Source organism: Petaurus breviceps, unplaced genomic scaffold (genome assembly GCF_028583685.1).
Source record: "Petaurus breviceps papuanus isolate PSGF00001 unplaced genomic scaffold, PetGlider_PUasm1.0 90702, whole genome shotgun sequence".
NCBI lineage: Eukaryota > Metazoa > Chordata > Mammalia > Diprotodontia > Petauridae > Petaurus > Petaurus breviceps.
This window is the reverse complement of record NW_027187317.1, coordinates 2,783,153-2,795,242: the sequence shown is the minus strand read 5'-3', so window position 1 is coordinate 2,795,242 and position 12,090 is coordinate 2,783,153.

The window sequence follows — 12,090 nt, the reverse complement described above, 5'->3', positions numbered from 1 at the left end:
GGCTCCTTTTTTTTTTTAGTGGAAAATGTTACTTCTAGCTGCTGGATTTAATTTAATTTAATTTAATTGCAGTATTTTGCACACATGCCCAGAGGCCTTTGGGTAATACTTGCATTTTTAATAAATCTAATATATAATAATGACTTTGTTTTTAACTTTCCACTGAGAGCTGAATTCTGAGTTGGATGTAGAACTCCAGACAGGGGTGTCTAGGTCATCCCACTGTGATTGGATTTCAGGGAATCATAGGGTTCCTAATTGGCTGCTCCTCTGCTCACTATTCCCACACACCTGTGTTTAAAGTTCATATTCAAACTTCCCATAAGGATTGAATGGACCAGTTGTTTCCATCAAAATGACCAAACAGATTGTGAGTATGGACACATCCCAGGCTTAGTGGGATTCAGAATGAGCATAAACCACTAACAGAAGTGTCTAATTGGACACCAGTGGCATATTGGCTGGGAAAAGATCTAGTATCCAAGGAAAGAGAAAAGCCATTACTTTTTAGGAAAATATTATTTTGATTGTTGCTAAGGAGATCTGTGACAGTATATTCTGGGGAGGTACCTTTCCTAAATGACTGGCTTAGATCTGCCTTCAGCCTCAAGTCACCATAGCCATCTCAGACCAGTAGTAGGAGTAGGAGTGATGATAATAGCAGCAACTAGAATTCATATACCATTTGCAAAATTTACAAATATCAGCTCATTTTATCCTCACAACAGCCCTGCAGGTAAATGCTATTATTATCCCCATTTTAGAGATAAGGAAATTAAGGCAGACAGAGGTTAAATGACTTGCCCAGGGTCACACAGCTAGTAAGTATCTGAGGTTATATTTGAACTCAAGACTTCTTGAATCTAGGGCCCACTGCACCATCTAGCTGTCAATAATTAATGGTTGATTAAATACCATTTAATTATTAAATTCATTACACCACCAATCAGTGGCTGCGTAGTAAAGAGCTAACCTGGGAACCAGGAAGTTCTGGGTTGAAATCCTTCCTTTGACATATAAACCCGCCCCAGATCACATCCCTTAACTTCATGGTTAAGAGGCAATTCTCTAAGATTGTTAAATTTCAGAGGAGGTGCTGGTCTTCATTCCTAGCAGAGAAGTTCCTGCTCATGTCAAAATAACAAGTCAAATCCCATAACCACGGATGAGTAGAAGAAGAAACCTTACACTTAGAGTCGGGACAGTCCTAGGTTCCCTGCTCTGGCATGAACTAGAGTCTAGCTCTACACTAGAACTAGAATCCCTGCAATAAAAGGATTTGTTCTGTGAAATTTGGATTCAAAGGGCCACACTCGAGGCCACATGTGGCCTCAAGGCCACAGGCTCCCTAGCCCTGGACCAGACTATACTGAATAAGTCATTTACTTCTCTAAATGTGTTTCATTTAGATGATGGATGGAAAGCACTCTGTAAACTTCAAACAACTTTGAAATGGGAGAAGTTATTTGTAAAGCTTATATGTATAATGTGCACCCTATCATTCTAGGCTTGTTGATATATTGCTTTATAAGTTACTTACATGCCATCCCATAGTTATTAATAATAACTCCCCTTTCCATAGTGCCTTCAGGTTTACAAAGCACTTAACTAGAAACAAATTGGTAGATAGATAGTATAAGTACTATTATCAATCCCAATTTTATAGGTTAAGAAACTGGTTTAACTTAAATTTAATTTAATTGTGGTTTTTGCAAACATACTCCAAAGTCTTTGGGTGATGCTTACAATTTTTATCAATCTAATATATAATAATGACTTAGTTTTTAACTTTCTACTGAGAGTTGGAAAAGTTAAAGGACTGCCCATATGGGATCACTCAGCTAGTAAGTATCAGAGCCAGGATTTGAATACAGATCTCTCAACTCCAAGTCCAACCCTCTTTCCACGACAACACTCAGTATCCATCTATCTCTGACCAATCTGTTTAGATTATAAACTTCTTGCAGGCAGGAATCATGACTTATTGTAGCAACAACCACCCTGGCATACCCAGAATGGCTGCTAGCACAGGTACTTTACTAGGAAAGATAGCTATTTAAGGTATCAACAAACTTTTTTTTTTTTTGCTTTTTGGAGGGGCAATTGGATTAAGTGACTTGCCCAAGGTCATACAGCTAGTAAGTGTTAAGTGTCTGAGGCCAGGACTTGAACTCAGATCCTCCTGACTCCAGGGCTTTATTCACTGCACCACCTAGCTGCCCCCATCAACAAACTTTTTAAATCACATTCACTAGTTCAGAGGAAAAGTCAGCACCTGAACTTCAGAGAAATAAAGACCAACAGACAAGGCTCTGACTGCCTGAATCAACTATACACTTTACATACATTCCTGGATCAAGAGAGCCTTTACATCTGACCAGTCAGGGAGTTCTGAACAAAGACCACTCAGAATCTCAACCAGGGAATCACAAGATCCTTCTCATAAGCAAGCCCCCAAAGCAACTCAGAGTATAAATACACATCTCAGAGTACACATCTCAGAGTCAGAAAGCATCACAACCCTCCTGGTTCAGAGCCTAATTATAAATTAGCAAAAGGTGTGAAAGCCTTCCTACAAGCAAGCCTCCACTAAGTAAGCTTCCCTTAATGGGTTCCATATGAGGCCTATTAATGGGTGGGGAAGATCCTAAACCCCATTAACATTGCACTTATGTTTCATAGAATCATAGATTCCAATCTTGAAGGACCCTTAGAAACAATCTAAGCCAAGTTCATTTTGTTTCCTCCCTCATCCCATAGCACATGGGTCTCATACAGCACTCTCCAACTCCCATTAGACTGTGAGTTTCCTGACAGGTGGAACTGTTTGTCTTTCTTTATATCACCAGAATTCAACTTGATGCCTAGCACATATTGGGAGCTTAATTAATTGTTTATTGACTTGACTGTTCCACCAAAGGCACTCAAAAAAGCTTCATTTCTGCTAACAAAAATCTTTACACATCTAAAAAATTTCTATGCCCTGCTCACTGGTTTAGCCAAATCAATATTTGATATAACAGCAATATGAAAAAAAAGGATTCAGGCAGTTTCCTTTTGTTCATTGTAATAGTATTTGACCCACACACTGGAGGAACTGAGATATTAAGACTGGGTGCTAACAGTGACTGAGAAATTTAGGCAAATTGGAGGCATCCAAAAGGAGCTAGAGGATTCATTATAGCAAATAGTCAGTGAATAAAGTGTTATATGATCAAAGGAATGTAGATTCGGAAGTGAAAGGGGATGTGGAAGCTGTCTAGTCTAATCCCTAATCTAATTTTGCAGAGGGGAAAACTGAAGGTTCAAAATTTAAGTGACTTACCCAGGATCACACATAGCCTTCAGGTGAATCTGCCTGCTTCAGTCTTCCCACTCTAATCCATCCCCCCATTCAGTCATTTAAGTGATTTTCCCAAAAGTGCAGGTCCAACCATGTCACCCCCCTCCCCTTCTTCAGTAGCTCTTTTCTGCCTCATAGATCAAATATGAAATTTCTGATTGATGTTCAAAGCCCTTCATGACCTAGCCCCCTCCTACCTTTCTAGTCTTCTTATGCCTTAATCCTTGCCACACACTCTTCAATCCAGTGACACTGCCTCCATGTTATTCCATGAACAAGACATTTCATCTTTCAGTTCCCAGCATTTCCTTTGTCTGTCCACCATACCTAGAATGCTTTCCCTCCTTATCTTCATCTACAGGCTTCCTTTAAATTCCAACTAAAATCCCCATTTCTATAGAAAGCCTTTCCCAACCCTTCTTAATTCTGGTTCCTTTTCTCGCTTATTTTTTGTGTTTGTTGTTTCCTCTATTAGATTGGGAACTCCTTGAGGGCAGAAACTATCTTTTGTCTCTTTTTTCCCCCAGTCCTTAGCACAGTGCCTGGCACATAGTAAGCATTTGCTAACTATTTATTGACTGACTCAAAACAGTTAACTCATTACACTTAATCGAGAAACAGATAATCAGCCACACAAAGGATGATCAATTGCTCCAACAGTGGATAAGGAATGGGCTGTAGATTTCTACAGATGGCTTTAACTCCTATAGGAATATCAACTGCTACACTTCATAGCTGCTCCCTGTGAAGTATTGACTCTGTTGGACAAGACAGGACCTGGAAATTAGAGCTCACCCAGCAACATCTATGTCCTCACTGGGATAAACCCTACCCAAAAATAGGACCAGAAAAGGGAAACACACTCATGTGGCCCCAAAACTTTATCATACCATAAGAAGAATAAGAAATCTTAGTTACTTGGTATAGTCAAAGAAGGGACTGCTCTGGTCAGTATAAGTATGAAAAGTCCCTATACTGATGGCTGAATTTAGTAGAGTTCAGATAAATGTTTATTTTTTTACCTTAACCCCCAAAATGTATGGTACATAATTTTCTTTTGATGATTTGAGAGCCAATTTAAGTTAACCACTTCTATTTAAACAACCTGGGAATTGTGAAGAATATAATGAAAGTGTAAAAGGCAATACCTACCCTCAAGGAATTTCAACCTAGTTGGCAAGGCAAGGCTTTCATATAGAAAACCTGAGGATGATATCTGGCAGGAAATTAAATACTTTTATTTAATTAATTTATTTTTATTATTAAATATTTATCTAAATTAACATTTTAATTAAATTAATAATCAATTATATATATTTATTATTTTAAATAATTAAATTATTATTGATGAGTTGATTTGATTAACTGATTTAATTAATAATTAGTTTTTTTAAATACTCTGAGTCATTCATGAAGCAATTTTATTTCATCATACAGCAAGGCTTGCTTAAAGGGACTTTCTGTTGATAGAATGCCCAACCATTTTATTCCACCAACAAAAATCCAACCATATTTTCATATGCAAATCAGTCATGACTATAAAATGAAAAACATTCTTGTTACAAAATGCAAATGAGCTTAACAAAGCATGAGGCTTATACAGTTACAAAAATGTCACTACAAAATCATCAAACTTCCCAAATGGATTCTTTAAATTAATTTTATTCAGAATAGTGGACTGTATTCCTAAAATACACAATTTCTTTTTTAAAATGAGTCTGCATTTCTAATAATAACAATAATAATAGCTAACATTTATAACACACTATGTGCCAAGAAATGTGCTAAGTGCTTTATTAAATATTTCCTCATTTTTATCTCCACAGCAATCCTGGGAAGTAAGTGCTATTATTGTCCCCGTTTTACAGATGAGGAAACTGAGTCAAACACAGGTTAATGATTTGCCCCAGGTGTAGCATCAAGCAACCTAGCATATCCAGGATGGCTGCTAGCACAAGTTCCTAGATCTGCTTTTCTAAAGGAAAGCAACTCAAAATGGATTAACAATCTTGCTTTAATCAAACATGTCATTTATCTAGTTCAGGGGGAAAAGGTCAGCACCCCGAACTTCAAAAAATACAGAGCTTACAAGCGGACAAAAAATACAGACAGAGAAACAGATCAGCAGATAGGCTTCCAGCTGTCTGAGCATTACATCCATACCTAGTCAGTTATCAGAGAGGGAAGCACCAACATCTGGGTTTTCAAAGCCAATGGGCTCAACAGCTGCCCAGAGTCTTGTCTGGTCAAATCACACAACTCTTCTCAAAGTGAGCCCCAAAACAAAACCTCACAACAGGGCATATATAGCCTTCTCCTGGCTCAGAGAATGTCACAGTCCTCTTGACCCATTGCCCAGTCACAAAGTAACAAGGCATGGGAATTCCTGAAAAACAAGCCTCACTCCACAGGCTCCATGTGACCACATTCAGCCTATTAGGGGGCAGAATATATTTTCAAATCAAGGAAGGTTCTCAGAATCACCTAAGCCTATCAAAGGGCCTAGGGACAGGGAAGATCTTCAGATTCCCATTCCCATAATACCAGGTCACATAGTCAGTAGCTGAGGTCAAATTTGAACTTAGGGCTTCCTGATCCTTAGAAGTCTCTTTTTTGTCTTCTATCCACATAGTTGTCTCTGAAGGTATCTTTGGAACAGTAGATTAGGACCAATTTGGGAAGAATCATAGAGTCTGGGCCCCCCAGCAAGTCTCCTGCCAATACCACCACTTGAATTATTTTATTCCCTAAGACTTCTAGAACTTATTCATATCAACATCAAGTAGCTCACCTGAACATTATATGAAAAAAGGTTATTTTGTGAAATTATATCTCCAATATGAGCCAATATATTGTGTTGCGCCAAGCCTGGAAGATATATATAATGACAAAATGCATGCCAAGTCCTTTTCACCCCTTCAAGCACTTTGTAAGCCTGGGTTAACATCCTAACCAAGGCAGCAGGTGTATAGAACAAAGGATGGAAGTAAAACCTCAGTATAAACTCCACCTCAGGCTTTTTTTGTCATGGCCTTTCTCTAATCCTTTTCATTACCTGGGAGAAGAAAGGGTCTTGCTAGGATGTGAAAAAAAACACAGAGCCCCAAATCCAGATGTCTCATGGCAATCTTTTTCAAAGGAAGCTCTGAAAAATTATTCTGAGGGCACATGTTCCTCATAAAAAGTGGTAGGAAGAACTGTGGTCCTGGAGTCTGAAAGACCTGAGTTCAAATTCTGCCTCAGAGCTTACTAGTTGTGCAACCTCAGCAAGTCACTTAATCTCTTTCAGCCTCAGTTTCACCATGTGTAAAAATTGAAATAATAATGTCATTCCCTACTTCCAAGGGTTGTTGTGAGGATCAAATGAAATAGCAAATGTATAGTGGTTTTCAAACCTTAAAGCACTATCTTCTACTACCACAACAACTACTACAACTACTACTACTACTACTACTACTACTACCACTACTATAGAATTAAGTGGTTACAAGGAATTTCAAACTTAAATTGGTTGTCTAAAACAATTGACTACAATTCATCTCCAAAGTATGTTCAAAAACAAATTAAATGGCTGTGGGATCCATTTATCTTATGTTATATATTCTATAAAAGCTTAGTTCCAGGAGAGTTAGTTCCTCTGGAGGAAGAAATGCCACTCAGAGCTCAGACTCTAGGAATTGAGAAACTGACAGATACTCCTCTCTTAATGTAAGGAAATCAGGTAAAGGTTTCTCTCTCTTCTATAATGAATGGGAAATGGTCTTCTGCAGCTAGGTGGCACTATGGATAGAACAGTGGACCTGGCATCAGGAAGACCTGAGTGCAAATCAGATTCAGACATTTACAAGCTGCGTGACCCTAGGCAAGTCACTACCTGGCACACAGTGAGCCCTATAAATGTTGGCTATTATTATTATTATTGCATCACTAAAAGAGCCAAAGTTCCAGCTTCTGGACTCAAAGCTTAAAAAAAAATTGTGGAGAGTCCGTTCCTCCTCTTGTGAGGAAAAGGTAAAAACTCAGCCAAAGATGCCACCTGGAGCCCAGAAGCAAGTAGCAGAGAAAGAGAAACTCTGCAACTACATACCCAGCAGAAGAATGTCTAGCAAACAATCCCAAAACCAGAGGAGCACTGTCCACAAGGGATTATATTACCAGAAGAGACTATATACCATCTTAACACCAGTGGAGAACAGGCCAAGTGGGAATGGTATTGTAACATTACCAGAAGACATCAGCAACCCTCCAGCACCAGAGCTGTGAGCTAGCCTTCTAAAAGTGCCAGATGTATCCTCTACATGTGTTCACCTGTATGAGCCTATGGACTCACTATGTATGAGCCCTGACACACATGTTCCTTACATATGTGTGCTTCTAAGCTTGTTTCCAAGGCTTGCCCACTATTCTCACTGATGTATTTGTATTATAGGGATAAAGTTATATTGCTGTTTTTGCATCTGTGGTATTTGATAAAATGCCTTTGCTTTGAACTAATTATGTCCTCTGGCTGACCAGTAAAAGTAAACTTATCAGTAGGTATACACAACCCTATCATTTTTGAGTAGATGCAGACCTACAGGGTACCTTGAACCAAGCGCAAATTTTTTAGGGCCCCTATGTGTGAGAGAGGAAATTCTCCAGGTGCTGTAATAGATCATATTAACATTAGTAAAATAAGTGATGTGTGTATTGTCTAAGCTTAGAACTGATTGCTTTCCTAATGTATATTGGACATTAGCCAACAAACACATCTTATGTCTAGATGATCTGGCTAATGTTGATATTTTCACTAGTTCAAGCTTTAACCCTGACATATACTCAATTCAACAAACATGCATTAAGCACCTACACTGTCTCTCCCAGAGTCCTATTTCACTGTGTCTTAAAGATGACCCTTGGTTCTCAAAAATTATTCCATGAGAACAAATGCTATTAAAAGTTTTACCAAAAATAAAGTCTTCAAATATAGACCCAATAACAGATTGATAGGTGGCCAGGTCTTATTCACATCTAAGTCACATCTCTGATTGATTAAATTCACCTGAAAAAGGAGGATCTAGGCTAAGTGGGGTGATTTAACTCAATCAACCCTTACCCTTTCATAAGTATGTCTTTAAAGACTTTATTTCAGAAACTTTATCAATTCATTACCAACTTTGTTCTTTATAAACAGTTACATATTTAGACCTATTCACAGGGAAAGACAAAACTGTTAAGTAAATCATGCATCCCCCATTAAAACTGAATATAATATATGAATCTCTTGTACTTGAATAGTAGCCTTTTGGCAATTTTTTAAATTCACCACTTTCTTAAACAATAAAATTTGGACTTATAAATAGCACCTGCCTGGGTGTAGCCAACTCTGAGCCTACACTTGCTAACTCATAGCTACTTTGACTTAAAGATTCTATAATTCTATGTAATCCTAAAACAGACTGCTCATTAGAGAAGAGTTATTTGGTCCTAAGTTCTAGCTCTTGTTATTTTGTCTTGGTTTCTTATTGGTCTTATTTTTCCATATTTAGGGAAAAAGAAGGAGGAAGTACTGGAAACAATCAGGTGTTTACTTTCCTGGAACCTTTTTGGTACTCCTTTTGAAGGATTTCATAAGTCTCTCCAGGTACTATGGTGTAAATCCCTAAAAGTAAGATTATCCTGAATAAAAGCATCTCTTTAATAACAATAAAAATACTCATATTTATATGGCACTTAGATTTATAACACAATTTATCCCACAGTACTTTGGGATAAGTAGCACAAATCTTTTTTAATCTGTCAGAGATGAGGAAATCAGGGCTCACAAAGGCAAAGCGACTTCAATGATTGTACAGAAATCAGATTCTCATCTACTCAGTTCTCTTGACTCTATATTTGCTTCTCTGAACACAATTTGATGGAACTCCTTCCCTGTGTTTTTTATCCTTTTAGTGCTTTTTTTTGTCTGAATATATAATTTCATCAGTCAAGGGAATTCCCTATAGTTCATTAATTACTTACAGTGCCAGAATATTGTCTAGGCCACTCAGAGTTTAGATAATTTACCCATAATTACACAACTAGTATGTGTCATAGGCAGAACAGAAATATTCCTTATCTGTCATTGGCCCTGTATTATTTACAATTTTTACCAATCACTGGAATAAATATAAAGATGAGACATTCATAAAATTTACAGATAACACAGACCTGGAGAAAGATAGCTAACATAGAGGATCACAGAATCAGGATCCAAAAGTAGAGTGACAGGCTAGAGCTTCAGACAAATCTAATAAGATGAAATTCGATAGATATATACATAGTCTTAAGTACTAAAATGGGGGAGGCATGGATAGCACTCATTCTGAAAAAAGATACTCAAGGTTTAATGGACTATAAGTTCAACATGAGTGAACAGTGTGATACGGTAGTTGAAAAGGCCAGTGTCTTGGGTGGTATTTATAAGGGAATAGCTCAGGGACAGCTAGATGGAGCAGTGAATAGAGCACCAGCCCTGGAGTCAAGAGGACATGAGTTCAAATTTGGTCTCAGACACTTACTAGCTGTGTGACCTTGGGCAAGTCACTTAACCCCAAATGCCCTGAATTCTCCCCTCCAAAAAAACAAAAAACAATAAGGGAATAGCTCCCAGAAATAGGGAGGTAATACTTCTACTGTACTCTGCCCTAGTCAAATTTTGTTTAGAATATTGTGTTCCATTCTAGGAATCATGGTTTAAGAAGGACATTGATAAACTGGAGAGACAACAGAAGAGGTCAACAAAGATGATAAAGGGGGGCGGCCAGGTAGCACAGCGAGTAAGAGCACCGGCAGAGTCGGGATGACCTGGGATCGAATCCAGGCTCAGACACTTAGCACCCACCCAGAAACACCTGGCCATGTAACCTTGAGCAAGTTACTTAACCCCAATTGCTTTAAAAAAAAAAAAAAACAAGGATGGTAAAGGGCTAGGAGTCCAGCATGTTTAGTTTGAAAAAGAGAAGATTCATAATAGCTGTGTTCAAGTATTTGAAGGGCTGCCATATGCAGACCTGCTCCATTTAACTCTAGAAAGCAGAATCCATTTAATTCTAGAAGTTGCAAAGAGGCAAATTTAGGTTTCATGTTGGATAAAACTTCCTAAAAATAAGAGTAGTCCAAAAGTATAATGAGCTAACTCGAGAGGTAGTAGGTTCCCCCTCCTGAATCTAGACACCCACATTGGGATATTATCATAGAAATTCCTTTCAGGTATGGATTGGACTAGAAGGCAGTTCAAGTCCCTTCCAAATCTCAAATTCAATGATTCTGCCTTGCTGGCTCCTATTCTATCCAATGAAACACATGTTGTTATATGTCATTACAGATTATCCACCATATATCACTCTCTCACATCATTACATGGAACTAGTATCACATAAATCCATGATAACCTACAAGTTGTTCAGGACCTATAAAGGCACGTTATTAGATTATAGCCTCCTTAAGACCACAGACAATCAATCAATAAACATTTATTAAGTGTCTACTATGTGCCAGACATTATGCTAAGTGATGAGAATACAAAAAAAAAAAAGAGGTAAAAGACAGTCCCTGACCCCAAGGAGCTTACAGACTAAGGGACAATGACTTTAATCATCTATTTAGCCCCAGGTCCTTGAATAGTACCTGAATATAATAAGCCAAACAAATTGAACTCAATATTTCCAGTGTTTATTCCAAATCACATAGGTCTCAAATTTAGAGCCTGAAGAACAGATTCAATTTCTCAAAGTTGAAATTAAAATAAGTGCAAACCAGGGCAGGTTTGTCTGAGACTCAATAATATTAAATTTTTGACTCTATTATTAATACCAAGGCTTGAAATAGAGAACTTCTTAGTAATATTAAAACTTCCATTAAGGAGAATTTCTGCTAGGTTAAAAGTTAGGTGTTTCATCCCCTTTTGTTGCATAAGGTAGCAAATTTATAAACAAAGCATTTACTAAATGGCTTTAAATATAATGGAGAATTAATTCAGGAAATTAGCATCTCCAGATGTTTATTTCATCATGTTCTATAACAGATGAATTGTCAGAGTGTCACTCAGCAGTGGAAATGAAGACGGTGAGTATGATCCAAAACCATTCAGCCTTCTCAGTGTGTAACTTAGCTTGCAGGATGCAAATAATTTTACAGGGATCCCAGAGGAAATTATGTTCTTTTCCAACCACTGGTTTGAATTAGCTCTTTAAAGTCTTTAATCTTAAAATAAGAAGTTTCCTTTCACCAAAGGTCAACCCTGGCAAATGCCCCCAAATGGAGTTCCTTTTGGGATTCCCAAACCCAAATTAATTTCCTGAATTTATCCAATATTCATTCATACCCCTGCCTTATGCCTTAAATTTTCAGGTAAATTGTACTTTTAAGAGACACAACCATTCCTATCTCTTTGAGATGAACAGAGGAAGCAGGGAAAATTGATCCCACAATGACTTTGTGAAAATCATGGCCAATGAACTCCAGGTTTCAAGATTAATAAAATCAAATTACTTTTGATTTTGGGGGAAAAAATGTCAATTTATTGTTCAATGATTCAACTTACCATTCTTGTAGCTACCCAAACCAAAACTTCCTTTTTAGGCCACCCCACTTATCTCTATCTCCCCATTAGAATGTAAGATCCTTAAGGATTGGAAGTATAACGTTTTTTGTATTTTTAATGCCCTTTCTCACCACTGAACATTGTTTCTGTGTGTGTGTCCAATCATTTTCAATTCTTCATGACC